Source organism: Gorilla gorilla, chromosome 8, assembly GCF_029281585.2.
Source record: "Gorilla gorilla gorilla isolate KB3781 chromosome 8, NHGRI_mGorGor1-v2.1_pri, whole genome shotgun sequence".
Lineage (NCBI taxonomy): Eukaryota > Metazoa > Chordata > Mammalia > Primates > Hominidae > Gorilla > Gorilla gorilla.
Window position 1 is genome coordinate 46409372 of NC_073232.2, and position 16650 is coordinate 46426021.

General features: G+C 49.1%; 1 protein-coding gene across 4 annotated transcripts in view; it reads right to left on the reverse strand.

Moving 5' to 3' along the window:
* Positions 1 to 16650, reverse strand: part of HK1 (hexokinase 1) — a 131952-nt gene that overhangs the window by 58687 nt on the left and 56615 nt on the right. The gene's annotated exons all lie outside the window — the stretch shown is intronic.

The following is a 16650-nucleotide window of genomic DNA, read 5'->3' on the forward strand; positions in this document are numbered from 1 at the left end:
CTAGAAAGACAGAAATGGCGGCCAAAGGGCTAGGACCCTTCTGAGAACACAGGGTTGCAGGCCCAGAGCACAGAAACCTTAAACCCAGCCTCAATGTATGGAGACAGCCCCTGGGCTCCCATACCCATGTGCCAGGCCTGTGTGCCAGGCCATGGGCCCTGTACCTCCGAGTCAAACTACTCCCACCCTTCACCAGGCCTGACCCAACCTGCTCCTCTTCCTGAGTTCCCCATTCTCCTCAAGCTGCCCAGGCTCCTAACCTTAGGCACCCTGGGTTGTCACTGGCTATCACTAATTGTTTGTCCTTCATGGCATCTTCGCATTTATTCTCCCAAAAAAGGATTCACTGGGCACCAGCTAGGTGCCTAGAATTGAGCTAGACACTGTCCTGATGGCACTATCCCTGTAGAGTCCACCGAGAAAGGTTCTTTTGTTTCACCATCCACTCTTTCTGCTGCTCTGTGTGCCTGGATTGCTGATGATCCACTGTAACAGTTTATCTTCAATCTCTTCCTTCCAACCCATCTTCTACACCACTGCAGCATCAGCCTCTTAAAGTGCAACCCTAATCAAGTCATGCCTCTGCCCAAAGCCTTGCAATGCCTCCCCACTGCCAAGGCACCTACCCTCTGCAGGTGTGGCTCTGTGCTCTCTGAACTCCGGCCAAACCACCTCTACCATTCCTAGTTGGTGCTCCAGGCTCTCCTCCTTCTGCTGTCACCTCTACCTGAAATGCCCTTCCTTTTCTTCCCAGCTCACCTAACCTTCAAGGTTCAAATCAACTGTCACTTCCTCCTGAAGATGTCCAAGTCCTTCAGGCTGGATATCACCACTCCTTCAGTACTGACCCCTAGGCAGGGTCTGGTCTGGATCCCAGCTTTCCATGCGTGTCACCCTGACCTCCCCAGTGCCTCACATGGAGCCTTGCACACAGAAGGCTCCCACTGGATAGAGAGACAGATTTACAGCCCCACAAGGCTGAAAAGACCTTACTTAACACTGGTGTTTTTTCCTTTGTTTGTTTGTTTGTTTGTTTTTGGGGTTGGTTTTTTTTCATAGTCTGTCTCTGTCACCCAGGCTGGAATGCAGTGGCACAATCTTGGCTCACTGCAACCTCCACCTCCCAGGTTCAAGCAATTCTCCTGCCTCAGCCTCCTGAGTGGCTGGGATTACAGGCGTACGCCACCACGCCCTGCTAATTTTTGTATTTTTAGTAGAGGCAGGGTTTCCCCATGTTGGCCAGGCTGGTCTCAAACTCCTGACCTCAAGTGATCCACCCACCTAGGCCTCCCAAAATGTCTGCCAACACTGTCTGCGCCCAAGGATGATCCTTGTCCCCACTCCTAACCACTAGCCCTACCACCTTTTTCCCTTTACAATAAAGCAGCTCAAAGAAAGGCAATCAGGAACCACCAAGAGCCAGAATAGAAATTGCCAGAAGAGGCCAGGCATGGTGGCTGACATCTGTAATTCTAGAACTTTGCAAGGCCAAGGCAGCAGGATCATTTGAGCGCAGGAGTTCGAGATTAGCCTGGGCAACAACCCTGTCTCTACAAAAAATAAAAATTAGCCCAGCATGGTGATGCACACCTGTAGTCTCAGCTACTCGGGAGGCTGAGGCAAGAGGATCACTTGGGCCCAAGAGGTTGAGGCTGCATTGAGCCATGATTGAACCACTGAACTCCAACCTAAGTGACAGAGTGAGACTGTCTCTAAAAAAAAAAAAAAAATTAACAATTGGCCAGGAGCAGTGGCCCACACCTGTAATCCCAACACTTTGGGAGGCTAAGGCAGGCAGATTGCTTGGGGCCAGGAGTTCGAGAGCAGCCTGGGAAACATGGCAAAACCTCGTATCTAAAAAAATGCAAAAATTAGCCAGGCGTGGTGATACGCCCCTGTAGTCCCAGCTACTCAGGAGACTGAGGCGGGAGGATTGCCTGAGCTGGGGAAGCAGAGGTTGCAGAGTGCTATGATCCTGCCACTGCACCCCAGCCTGGGTGACAGAGTTAGATCCAGTCTCAAAAAAAAAAAGAAAAGAAAAGAAAGAAATATATATATATATATTTTAAAGGAAATAAAATTGCCAAAAACATGGCCCTGGGAGGAGAGACAAGCCATGCCCTATTCTGGCTGGTGGCATTCATCAGCAGCCCTTGCCATCATAGTGCCCTGGGTCTGTGGGGAGAGACAGCCACGTTGCAAGCATGGGAGAGAAGGCTTCCTGGAGAGGCGAAGTTGGAGAGCATGCCCAGGCACAAGCAAGGGCATGTGTGAAGTCCGAAGGGGAGGGAGGGTGGTTTTTGTGATGAACAAGCAGACGGTGTGCCTGGAAAGACTGTCCAGAACTCAACCACACAGGGCCTGATGAGCCACATAAACAAATACAAGCGGGATCCCACAGCACAGCGAGCCTTGGGACGACTTTACTGATTACAACCATGATGAGAGTTGTGTGTCTGCTGCGTGGAGAATGGAGGAGCAAGCGCAAGATCATACAATAAAAGCTACATTGCTAGCTGGCACAGTGGCTCATGCCTGTAATCCTGGCACTTTGGGAGGCCGAGGCAGGAGGATTGCTTAGGCCCAAAAGTTCAAGACCAGCCTGAGCAACATAGTGATATCGCACCTCTAAAATATTTTTTAATTTTAATTTTAAGGCCGGGAGCAATGGCTCATGCCTGTAACCCCAGAACTTTGAGAGGCCGAGGCGAGTGGATTACTTGAGGTCAGGAGTTCAAGACCAGCCTGGCCAACATGGTAAAACCCGGTCTCTACTAAAAATACAAAAATTAGCCGGGCATGGTGGTGCATGCCTGTAATCCCAGCTACTCAGGAGACTGAGATAGGAGAATCGCTTGAACCCAGGAGGTAGAGGAGATTGCAGTGAGCCAAGATCGCGCCATCGCACTCCAGCCTGGGCAATGCAGCAAGACTCCATCTCAAAAAAATTTTTTTAATTTTAATTTTTAAAAAGGCACATTGCTACTCCAGCATTTTGGACACGCCCCAACGACCACACTCCTCACACATCATGATTATCCTTTTACTGAGCTGTCCATCTCCTATGATACTGCGTGAGTTCCCCAGGGAAAGAAAACATATTGAATAGACCTTTGGAACTCACCCAGTTGCTTGACACAAAGGAGGAATTCAAACAACGCTGGATCCTGGAACAATACTATATAATTCTCTTGTGGTTTACAGTATATCAGTATATCAAGATCCAGTATGTCATTTAACCTTCAAAACTGTCTGGGAGATGTTCTTAATCCCCATTTTACAGACACAGAAACTGATGGTCCAAGAAGCTAAGTGATTAGTTCAAAGCACACAGCTGGGGGAGTGAGGTTTTATACCTGCAAGTCTAAGGCTCCTCCATACAATCATCCCTGCCCCTTAAGAAACGCTGGTCCCCTGCTCTGCAGAAGGCAGATCCAAGTAGAGCTGTTGGGGTTTTCCCGCTGGACAGGAGAAGCTTCTAGAAAAGGCAGCTCTCCATAACTCCACAGCTATCCTGCCTTCTAAGTCAAGGTGCAGCTCAGCACACAGACATCGATCCAAAAACCCCAACATTTCAGGACAACCAAGCTAAACCCAAATAAAGCTTAGAAGCTCAAATCAAAAAGCAGGCTGCAGACACAGAGAACGGCCTGGTCCTCAAGCTGCTATGGAGGGAGGGTTTTCCTCCTTTTGTTCAGGTTCATGAGTCGTCATGAGGTACAACCCCTCTCAGAAGAGACATGAATACTGGGGCCAAAAGGGGGACTCAATTGAGGCAAGGCTGGAACTGAAACTGGGGCCTCCTGGATTTTACATGAATGAGGACAATGAAGGGAAGCCCTTTCTTTCCACTGGTCCTCGGGAGATCAGAAGGGGCCACTGAACCAGCAAAGACCCTAGGCCTGGGGCTGGGCTGCCAGGGGAGAAGTCAGCTCCCTGGTACCTGCCACACTGCCCAGCCAGGCAGGCACCTGGTGCAGGACTCAGCAGACATGCCCCTCTGGACTGTGGGCCTTTAAGTGGCCCAGAGGCACTGGAGAAAAGCACATGGCGAGAGACACCTACAGAAAACTTCCAGGGGCCCAGAGAACCCAGCACCTCACTGAGCAAAACGCATCTTCCTCGTTCAGACCAGCCCCTCCTGGCACTCCACTGGACCACGCCTGTCTCCCTGGGAAAGAGGCTGGGAACGGGCAGTGGGTTGAAGGAGAGAGGGAGGAAGAAAGGGCATTGGAGAAATCTCTCCTGCCCAGTTGCTCCAGATCTCTGCCAGAAACCCAGGAAGAAAGGCTGACTCTTGGTCTTTGGGGATTTGACCAAAGTCTGTGGCCTTTCAACTTTTCTATTTCTGTCCTCCTCTCCACAGCTTCTCCAGATCTTTACTCTCCTCCTTCCTTTTCCCCTCTTCCCTCTCTCTCTACACACACACACTCTCACATACACACTCTCTCACACACACACTCTCTCACACACTAACACACATACACACACAAGTACTTAAACACACACTCTCACACACACACTCTCTCACACACTAACACACATACACACACAAGTACTTACACACACACACACACACTCACATCTCCATAATCCTGTCCCCTTCTCTTAGGTGCTGCCTCCACATCACAGCTGCTTTACTGCTCCAGCCAAACATCGGTGCCCGAAGAATCCCTCCCCACACTCCATTTGGGAGTTGGGGAGGACACCGCACAGCACCTCTTCCAGCTGCCTCCACTGCAAGCCTCGGTCTGTGGACCGTCTATCAGAAGACAGAGGTTCCCAGGAGTCATGACAGAAACCCAGGCCCTCAAATGCTCACTCTCAAACCAGTGTCTGAGACGAATATGTGGGACTCTGGTCAGGCTGGGATGGAAATGGGAAGGCGCCCGGTCCCAGACACCAGACATCAGACACCAAGCTGGGTCCCTCAGACTCTTGCCTGAGAACCCGCATCCAGCCTCCAGGGCCTCTGTCCACCGCTGCCCAGAGTGAAGAGCCCTTCCTATGAGGGTAGCCAGACTGGCTGCATAGGGCGGGCGCTCTTGCTCACTTTCCAGACACTTGTCCTGGATTCTCCTTCTTGTGGACCAAGGGGGCCTTGAAGCTCTCAGCGGCTCCCAAAGTTGGACCCCCGCAGAGCAGGAGGACATGTCATCAGCAGAGAACACACAGCCTCGCCAAGCTTCCCTGGCTCAGAGCCCTCCAGCCAAGGAAAGAACTCAATGGCCTAGCACTGCAATCAACTCACAAACATTTCTGTGCCCGACCCCAGCCCCACCTCCTGCTGCCAACAGAACATGCACAAAAAACAAACGCAAGATTGGACATGCCCAAGTGAACAGGCCGGTCGCAGCAGGAGGCACCAGTAACCACTGGTAACCATCCCAGCCATTTTCACCCCACCCCGTGGAAGGGGGCACAGCCATGGAAAATTTCACTCCCTCTGTCATCCACCCTCCCGTGAGGATCGAGAATGCTGCAGAACAGCAGGCGTGACTGAAGCTGCTGACGCAGGCCTTTAAAATGAACTTTCCAAGTGAGGCGCTCCACTTACAAAAGGAAATTGTGGCATGCACCCTGAAGGGTTAAGAAAGATGTTAGCTTAGGGGAGGACAGAGATTTCAACATCAGAATTCACTTCCCTTTGCTAAGGACACTGACTCAGAGAGAACGGGTCCTGGGTGCTTATTAACATCACAATTAGCAATGGCTCACATGTGCACTGGCCCTTCAGACACAGAACCTTCACATACATTATCCCATTTGAACTGTGTAGAAAGAAGTGAAATGAGCTTATGGATGCCAAGTGCCACGCAGGAAGCAGGTGCTTTAATGCTAGTTCCCTTTCTCCTGTCACTGCAGCCCAGTGAAGTAGGCAGGAAAGACATCATTATCTCCATTATCTAGGAGAGGAAACAGACCCATGATTCAAGCTAAGTTGAGGAGTTTAGAAATGGCAGCTGGGTCTAGATTCCAGGGCTCGTAACCTCCCATTTGGGGCTTCACCTTAAGCATTTCCATTTTCCTCACATGGTGGAAAGTACACAGGGCTGTGGACAGAGAGCTGGGTTCAAATCCTATTTATTAGCTGTGTGACTTTGGACAAGTTACTTAATCTCTCTGAGTCTCACTTTTAAGATGGAGATAATAAATCCTCCACTTCAGAGGGTTATGGGGAGGATTTTAATGTGCAGAAACAAAGTAAGCATCAAGTGTCATTTCCCTCCCTCCCATCCCTAAGTGACATAATCATGTACCCCTAACTCCTTTCATCTCAATGCCTGAAAAATGCATCTACCGGCCAGGCGCGGAGGCTCATGCTTGTAATCCCAGCACTTTGGGAGGCTGAGGCGGGTGGATCACTTGAGAGGTCAGGAGTTCAAGACCAGCCTGGCCAACATGGTGAAACCCCAACTCTACTAAAAATACAAAAAAAAATTAGCCGGGTGTGGTGGCAGATGCCTGTAATCCCAGATACTTGGGAAGCTGAGGCAGGAGAATCACTTGAACCCAGGAGGCAGAGGTTGCGGTGAGCTGAGATTGCACCACTGCACTCCAGCCTGGGCAACAAGGCGAGACTCCATCTCAAAAAAAAAAAAAAAAAAGGCATCTACCAAAATGCTATTTATCCATTGGTAGAAAACTAAAGCTGGGAGGCAATATGCCTGAAAAAATGGCAAATGAAAGATTCTAACAAAACTACTCGAAACATTTACACTGTTTCATTTTTTTTTTTTTTAAAGAAGCAATAATAGGCCAGGCACGGTGGCTCGTGCCTATAATCCCAGCACTTTGGGAGGCCGAGGCTGGTGGATCACCTGAGATCGGGAGTTCAAGACCAGCCTGACCAACATGGAGAAACCCCGTCTCTACCAAAAATACAAAATGAGCCGGGCATGGTGGCACATGCCTGTAATCCCAGCTACTTGGGAGGGTGAGGCAGAAGAATCACTTGAACCCAGGAGGCGGAGGTTGCAGTGAGCCAAGATCACGCCATTGCACTCCAGCCTGGGCAACAAGAGCGAAACTCCATCTCAAAAAAACAACAAAAAAGAAGCAATAACAGTAATATATATTTATTGTAAAATATATTCCAACATCATAAAAATGCATAAAAGTAAAAATTATTAATTCTTCCCCCAGTCTCCCCAGAGATATCCCTGCTTTATGTACAAGGACTTTAGAGCTCTATGTACTAGGACTATCTTCCTCCCTAAACAAACACTCATACATACAGAGATGGATGGTTCTTTTTGTTTTACAAAAATGGAATTATATCATAAACACTTTTTTCTTTAAAAACCTACTTCCCGCTTCCTATTTCCTGCAGACACTCTCTAAGACTCAAACTAGCAAAGCCGTACTAAAGACTTCCTCAGGACCCCTCCCGGTCCGATGACAGGGCACAGTCGGGGCCATGTAGACACCTGCATTTGACTTCTGGCTCTGCCATCCTGTGGGCACCTCAGTCTTCCCATCTGTCAAGTGGGTGCGTTCCTATGACTTTGACCTACAAAGGCCTCTCTAATTGGCACAGCGCGTTTACCTGTTGGTCCTTACAGCATCCTGTCTGCAGAAGCAGAGCAGGTACCATCACTTCCAACACCCTGGGCAAGAATGAGGGGCCAGGAGGTTCCTCAACTGGCCAGGGCGACATACTTGCAGAGAGTGGGGTGGACAGCAAGCTCCCTGATTCCTGGTCCTGTGCTCTATCCTCTCAGTCCAGGGAGAGCCAGGGCCAGGGGCTTCCTGGAGAGGGAGATGCGGTACTACAGGGGCTATCACCGCCACAGCTCCAGCCACCCCAGAACAGCATGGCTGCCTGGCCTTGCCAAAAGCACGCCACTCCAGTGTGACCTCCAGGAGGCCTCTTCTCCCCTCCAGCTCAGATCAGAGCCACAACAAGCCGTCCGATCTGCTCCTTCCCCTTTCACACAGTCTGGGAAGGAAGTTCAACAGCCATAGCAAGCTGAGAGCCTGGGCCCGCACCGTGGTCTGTGCCCGCCCAGCAGCCCCGGACTCCTCTTCCTGACTGCACATGGCTTCTGCGGCTGCCCAGCCCCACCTCAGTAGTGTGGGTGGCAGCCGGGAACCTAGTTTCTGTCCTGCTCTCGGCAGCCGGTCTCTGAGCAGGGAGGGAAATGGCCACGAGGGGAGGCAGCCCTGATATAGTGGGGTCCCTAAAGCAACCACTAACCCCCAGCACCCTGATGGTGGCTCATCACCTCAAAGGTCCTTCCTCGCAAGCCCCGTCCAGTCTGCCTCCTGGGCCTCTCCGTCCCCAGCTCCTTCTTCCTCCCAAAGCTCACCTCCCAACTCACCTTCTCAGGAGCACATGCCATGATCCGCCCCACCCCACACCGTCCACTCCTCTCCTCAGCATCCCCTCGGCCTTAGGTGTTCACTATGTAGGAGTCGATCTGCCTGGGAGACACTTCGTGGTGTGTGTCTTTCCTGGGCGTTGCAGGGACACATGCATGGTCCACACCGCCAGCTAGACCATGAGTGCCAGGGGTACAGGAGCCATGCCCTCTGGGCCCTTTGTGTGCCCAGGAGCCCTAGGAGGCACCACGTGGTGGCTCCTGGGCCAGGCTGGGTGGCTCCTGTGCTGGGCGGGAGGCCTCCAGTAATGACTAGCCTAGGGAGGTCTCAGAAGGTTTGCTGGCTCAGATAAGGCCCAGAGACTTCCCCAAATGGCCCAGCCCTTCTCCCCCCGCATCAGCCTCTCACTTTAAGGTACAGAGTTCCAGGCACTTCTAACCCCTGCCTTCCCCTCACCACTTCACCACTGCATGGCTGAGGCCCAGAGGGACAGAGGGGCCTAAAGATAATCGGGATTCCCACTCCCTTATTCAAGCTGAGTCACCTGCAAGCTACCAGAGGAACTGTGTCTGGGATAATCAATTCCACTGCAGGGCTCCTCAGTGACAGGTCTGTGTGAGATCATCACCAAAGCCAAAACCATCCCTCAGGCACTCAAAAACCCCGTCCTGGGGACACAGCCTTGCCCGGTCTCTTCTTCCAGGTTCATACGTGTCTCTCAGCATGTGTAAACTGTTGGTTCTGTTTCAATGAACTCTGTTTACGCACAACAAATCATGAGGAAAATGGGATCCCCATTTTTTTCTTTTTTGAGACAGAGTCTTGCTCTGTCACCAGGCTGGAGTACAGTGGTGCAATCTCAGCTCACTGCAACCTCCACCTCCCGGGTTCAAGCGATTCTCCTGCCTCAACCTCCTGAGTAGCTGGGACTACAGGCGCGCATCACCACGTCCAGCTAATTTTTGTATTTTTAGTAGAGACAGGGTTTCACCATGTTGGCCAGGATGGTCTTGATCTCTTGACCTTGTGATCTGCCCACCTCGGCCTCCCAAAGTGCTGGGATTACAGGCGTGAGCCACTGCGCCCAGCCAGGATCCCCATTCTTGATGAAGAAACTGAGGTTCTAGCAACGTGAATGTGGACAGGGCCCACGCTGGCTGCTCTAAGCTCCTCCATCCAAATCTGCACAATGTGTAAGGTAGCTGTTATGAACCCCACATGAGGTAGGTGGAACCTAGGGCTGTGCAGTTAAGCCAAATGCCCCAGGCCCCCAGCAAGAAGAGCGGCACTCCAACTTCAGCTCCCCTTCCCTTGGCCCCCTCTTCCTAGGAGAACCTGAGTAGGGCCTGGAGGTTCTAAAAGGAGCTTCCTGACTGGTAAAAGTGGCCAAGTCCTTGCCCAGAAAGAGAACAAGGCTGTCACACTGAACTAGCTAAAAATAAAGCAGGCCCCCATTCCCTCGGGGAGAACAGAACAGCCCTGGAATGTGGCAGGGCAGGCACAACAGGCTTACTTCTCAGCCTCCTGGTGGATGGCTTAGCAAACAGCCAGCCTCTGGACCTCCAGTCTCACAATTCCCACTGTCCCAGCACCTCCCGACAACAGGGAGAAAAGGATCTGAGTGCAGACAGGTTTACTTTCACTGTGAGACAACCAAACCCCAATGCCGTGGCTTGGAGATACTGCAGTGGTGGGACTGGACTGAGCTAGAAATCGAAAGACCTCAGGCCTTGGCCATGGGCACTGCCTCCCTCTATGACCTTGAGCAAGTCACTTTGATCTCTTGTGTATTTCCATCAGTAAAACAGCAATCATGAAATCTGCCTTCTGGCCTCACATACCATACACAGGAGCTCCATGACACTTTAGAGTCCTCAGAACATGGCATTTCAGCAGCCCATAGTGTCATTTTCATCTGTCCATTTGGCCAGGGCACACAGACATGCAGATGGTCCAGGAGCTCTCACACAATCCAAGGCAAAGGCAGAATGGCACTCAGCACCCCTGCCCCGGCTCAGGGCTCTGTTGTCTGCCTACTCTGTTAGCCATGAAGCTGCCGTCCTCCACCTGGCTACTCAAGGTGTCTACAGGTGTGAGCTGGGTGAGTGACAATGATAACACCTGGCATTTGTACAGTTCTGTACACTTTCCAAGTATTTCCTCGTCCATTCTCTCATTTGAAAAGTGGGGGCAGAGAACAAGGCAGGAATCATTTACCTTATCTGACAGATGAAACAGAGGCCAGGCCAGGTACAATGGCTGACACCTGTAATCCCAGCACTTTGGGAGGCTGAGGTGGGTGGATCACTTGGCCAGTTCAAGACCAGCCTGGCCAACATGGCAAAACCCGTCTCTACTAAAACTATAAAAAAAAGTTAGCTGGGTGTGGTGCGGCGCTCCTGTAATCCCAGCTACTAGAGAGGCTGAGGCATGAGAACCGCTTGAACCAGGGAGGCAGAGGTTGCGGTGAGTCAAGATTGCGCCAGTGCACTCCAGCCTGGATGACACAGCAAGACTCTGTCTCAAAAACAGAAAACAAGAAAGAAAGAAAGAAAGAAAGAAAATGAGGCCTAGGGAACTTGATGGTCACCTCACAATACTGCTCAAGCTGGATGGGTCCTTTCGAGATAATGGATTCCAGATGAGGAAACTGCGGCTTACACATGAGGAAACTGAGGCCCAAGGATGCCCAGAAACCCACTGCTTTAAATGCAGAGTGCAAACTCCTGAGCCATGGAATTTACCATCTAGCAGAGCACTGTCCAACAGGAAGATAATATGAGCCACATATGCAATTTTAAGTTTTCTACTAGCCACATTTAAAAAGAACAGATGAAATTAATTTTGTTTTTTAGATAATCTCACTCTGTCACCCAGAATGGAGTGCAGTGGTGCAATCAAGGCTCATTGCAGCCTCAGACAATCAAAGCAATCCTTCTGCCTCAGACTCCCAAATGAAATAATGTATTTTATTTAACCCAGTATATCCAAAATGTTGTTTCTACGTCTAATCAATATCAGAAAAAAAATTTTTTTTTTTTTTTTGAGACAGGGTCTTGCTCCATCACCTAGGCTGGAGTGCAGTGGGTCAATCATGGCTCACTGCAGCCTTGACCTCCCGGGCTCAAGCAATCCTCTCACCTCAGACTCCCAAGTGGCTGGGACCATAGATGTGTGCCACCATGCCCAGCTAACGTTTTTAATTATTTGCAGAGATTAGGTCTCGCTATATTTCCCAGGCTGATCTCAAGCTCCTGGGCTCAAGTGACCCTCTGGCCTCAGCCTTCTAAAGTGCCAGGATTACAGGTGTGAGCCACCATGCCCAGCCAATATTAGAAAACTATTAATGGGCTATTTCATATTCTTTGTGTCACATGAAATTTTTGAAAACCTGTGTGGAGTTTATATGCCACAGCACATCTCAAATCAGACTTGCTACATTTTAAGAGCTCAACAGCCACCTATGGCTGGCGCCTACTATTCTGGACACACAGCCCCAGCATTTCTGACATATCTCCATTATCAGAGCCTTGGGTGACAGTTTCTATGAAGAAGGCCGCTGCAATGTAGAACACGCAGTAGCCGAAAAGAAATATCCTTCCTTCCCATCTTAGGTTTATGGCTGAGGCCCCTATAACAAAAGACAGAGTAACAAGAACAATGCATACAAATTAATCTAAGTTTTTAGGTGACGCAGAAGCCTTCATAAGGAAATGAAGGTCCAAAGAAACAGGTAACTCTGGCCCGGCGTGGTGGCTCATGCCTGTGATCCCAGCACTTTGGGAGGCCGAGGTGGGCAGATCACTTGAGGCCAGGAGTTCGAGACCAGTCTAGTCAACATGGTGAAACCCCATCTCTACCAAAAATACAAAAATTAGCCAGGTATGGTGGCGCATGCCTGTAATCCCAGCTACTCAGGAGACCGAGGTGGGAGAATTGCTTGAACCAGGAAGGTGGAGGCTGCAGTGAGCCAAGATTGCACCACTGCACTCCAGCCTGGGCGACACAGCGAGAACTGTCTCAAAAAAAAAAAGAAAAAAAGAAAAGAAACAGGTAAGTCTGCATATTTCTCTATGTCAGGTTTGATGAAGAAGTGGATGATCGTGAAGAAGTGTGACTGGAGAAAGGGGATATGATCTAATAGTGATAAACTGAAGAGAACTTAGCAGGCCCTGTTTGTTCTTCTCTGTGTCCCTGTATCTCCAGAGATAAGGATGTCCCTTTCTTCTGGGTATAGGGTAGACAACTTCTTGAATGAGAGTCTGCATCAGGGAAGAAGGGAGGGGAAAGGTGAGAGACCTTCCTGCTTCTGCTGTTTTCTCAAATGCCATATTACTATTTGGAGATAGTATGTCCTGAACCCCATCAATGGCTTTGGAGTCTGAAGCCCTGGACCACCGTTCTGGTTCTGCAGGTACGGCAAGAATTGCCCACTGGCGTTAGGGAGGTCTGTGTCCCCATCCTAGCTCTTCTGCTTTCTGGCCACCGAGATCACATGAATTCCACTTCCTGGGCCTCACCTGCCCCATATGTAAGATGCAGGAAGAAATTCCTACATCCAAGCTTGATGGAAAGATCCAACTAAAGTAAGCATCTGATTAAATCAAGTATTTTATAAATGAAACAGAACTTTGTAAAGGTGAGGCAGTGTCTTTATCACAGCAGTAGCCTGGGTCTCCTACTTCACTCACCACACCCACCCAGACAGGGTCCTAGAAGGCACCAGGAGACATCAGGGACATGAGGTCTGGGTGAATAACATGGCTGAAGACAAGCCCCATGTGTCAATCAATTGATGGAATCGACAGCTGCTTACAGTACCCCCCAGGCAGAGGCCAGGAGTGGGCATCACAAGGAGCATTGAGGGGGTTTTCACGCACGTTAAGCATTGCCCTCCTGGGGGTCCTCTTTTAAATGCAGACAAGAATGGGAGAGGGAGACAAATGAAAAAGGAGATTTGAAAAACAGGGCAAATCCCTAACATTTCACTGTTAATGACCTTATTGGATCCATTTCCTTCCCAAGTGGAAGGGGCTCACTAAGCAAATGGGGCTGGGGGTGGGGCAGCAGGCACAGGCAGGAGACACCGTGCTGGTGCTGGGGAGGGGCAGGAGATGGGGGGCAGGGAACCTGGAGGATCCCAAGCCAATTCCACCCCTCTCCCACCCCAGTCTTTCCTTCCTTGCATCTGTTTCCCTAAACTGCACAATGAGAGTTGGGTGTAATGGTGGAAAGAACATGGATTTCTGAATCAGGGGACCAGCAGTAGTGTTCCTATCCCTGTCATTCATGAGTTGTGTGGTCATCAGAAAGTCAATTCACCACCTGGGGGGCCTTCGTTTGCTCATTTCTGAATGGAGTTGATGCCTTCCTCCTTAAATCGATTAAAAGCAGGGGTTTTCCAAGAAATTCCATTCCTACATATACACCCAAGAGACATGAAAGCATGTCTGGCCAGGCGCGGTGGCTCATGCCTGTAATCCCAGCACTTTGGGAGGCTAAGGTGGGTGGATCACAAGGTCAAGAAATCAAGAACATCCTGGCCAACATGGTGAAACTCCGTCTCTACTGAAAATACAAAAATTAGCTGGGCATGGTGGCATGCGCCTATAGTCCCAGCTACTTGGGAGGCTGAGGCAGAAGAATCACTTGAACCCGGGAGGCAGAGGTTGCAGTGAGCCAAGATTGCACCACTGCACTCCAGCCTGGTGACAGAGCAAGACTCCATCTGAAAAAAAAAAAAAGAAGAAGAAGAAAGAAAGAAAGCATGTCTATACAAAAAAATTCACACACAAATGTTCAGAGCAGCATTATTCATAACAGCCGAAAAGAGTGGAAGCAGTCCAAATGCCCATCAACTGACAAATGGACAAACAAAATGTAGTAGATAAATACAATGGAATAGCATTCAGCAATAAAAAGGAATGAAGTGCTGACACATGCTACTACATGGATGAACCTTGAAGACATTATGCTAAGTAAAAGAGGCTAGACACAAAAGGCCACATTTTATATTATTCCATTTATATGAAATGTCCATAAGAGGCAAATCCATTTTAAAAAAAAGAAAAAAAAAGTAGATAGTGGTTGCCAGAAGCTAGGTGGAGGAAGAAATGGGAAGTGACTGCTAACGGGTAGTTTTTTTTGGAAGGTGATGAAAATATTCTGGAATTAGATGGTGGTGGTGCTCGGACAACCTTGTAAATCTATTAGAAACCACTGAATTGTACACTGTACAATGATGCGTTTCATGGTAGGTGAATTATAACTCAATTGAGAAAATAATAAAAGCAGGAGCTCTGCCATCAGCCTTGATGAGGCTGAATGCTGGCTCTATCGTTCACTATCTGGGCCTCACGGTCTGAAATCACACCCACCTCACAAGGGCGTTGTGGGGATGAACTAAGCAAAGGCTCACGATGCCTTTAGCACAGTACATGGCAATGAATACAACAATGAATGCTGGCTTTGGTTCATATAAGTACTAGAAATGATTAAATAAGACCCCTGTTAAGAAAAAGAAAAGCCGGGCGCCTAGTAGGCACTGAATGCCCCCTTCCCTGTAAGGCACCCTCGAGGTCTCCGAGTCTGGAGCCTGTAATCAGGCATAGACTCAAGATGAACATGAGCCGACATTTTCTGCCTCGCACAGGGACAGCTCAGCTTCTGTGTGCAAAGGGCTGAGCCGCCGACTTCACGGTTCAGTTTTCCCTGCCACGTGGGTACAGCCACCCTCTCCTTTTACGGAAGACGGTCTGAGAGGCTGCTGGCTTGAGTTTTCTCTGAGCAGAGCTGGGCACATTTACGCAACAGATAAGCCTGCCCTACCCGGGTCGGATCCACCCAGGAAGAGAGAAAGTGTGTGCAAGTGAAAGCTCACAAATGTGTGTTTCAACTCCCAGAAAAGCTTAACGGAGTCACCCCACAGCACCAGGGGCCATGGAGAGCCATCCTAAGCCTTTCCCTGCATTAACTATCCCTCCCCAGTGCAGATACCTCAGCAGCAGCAGTCCATGGAGCTGTCAACTTCACTCCGTGGGACTCTGAAGCAAGGGCTCTGATAAGGTAACTCAGGAAATGGGCTAATTTTAAACACAGCTCGAATACTGTGATGTGAATGGAAACAACTGAGGAAGGAAACAGACTAAAACTCATCTATTACAAATTTGCAAAGGTTTGACCATAACAAGGGTTGGTGTGGAACAAAGGCAACCTGCACACACTTCCGATGGGAGTGTGAACTGGCATGACCACGGATGGCAACTTGGCAGAATCTCGTATATGGGAAAACGCACACATCTCTCCGCCTGGTGATCTCAGCCCTAGGTACACAGCTTAGAGCCTAGAGAAACTTGTGCATGCGCTGAATGAGTTGTTCTAGAGAAAGTTCACCAAGGCGTTGTTTGTCACTTGAAACATTAGAAACTCAAATGCCCATCAAAAGCAGAATAGATGAATTAACTAGGGAGCTTTTATACTCTGTAAGAAACCAGAGCAGTTTAATGAAACAGTTACGTAGATCAACATTTTTAAAATCTCAAAAATACAATGTTGAGCTAAAAGAAAGTAAATGGCGGAAGGATACATACAGTATAGCACCATTTATAAGAGTTTAAAACTGGCTGGGTGTGGGGGCTCAGGCCTATAATCCCAGAACTTTGGAAAGAGGCCTAGGCAGGTGGATCACTTGAGGTCAGGAGTTTGAGACCAGCCTGACCAACATGGTGAAACCCCGTCTCTACTAAAAATACAAAAAAATTAGCCAGGTATGATCTCAGCTACTCAGGAGGCTGAGGCAGGAGGATTGCTTGAACCCAGGAGGCAGAGGTTGCTGTGAGCTGAGACCGTGCCACTGCACTCCAGCCTGGGCAACAAAATGAGATTCCATCTCAAAAAAAAAAAAAAAAAGTTTAAAACCACACAAAGCAACACCATATATTGCTTAAACACATAGTCAGTATAGCACCATTTACAAAAGGTCAAAACCATATATCTATAAAGCAATACCATATACTGTTTATAGACACATGCATATGTAATAAAAGCGTAAAAACATGCATGAAAAGAAAAACACCAAATTCAGGACAGAGGTCACCTCCGAAGGGAGAAGCAGCAAACTGTCTCAGAGATGGCATAGAAAGGGCTTCAACTGTGTCTGTAATGTAATTGTAATTGTGTCTATAACTTCTCAAGCTGAGTAGCAGACTCAGAGGTGTTTATGTGAACCTCAATCTTCTTTTATGTGCCTCAAATATTTCATAATAAAAAATTAACTCAAATGTACTGATTTGTGAGGGGACAGTATTAAAATACAGGTTCCAAGGT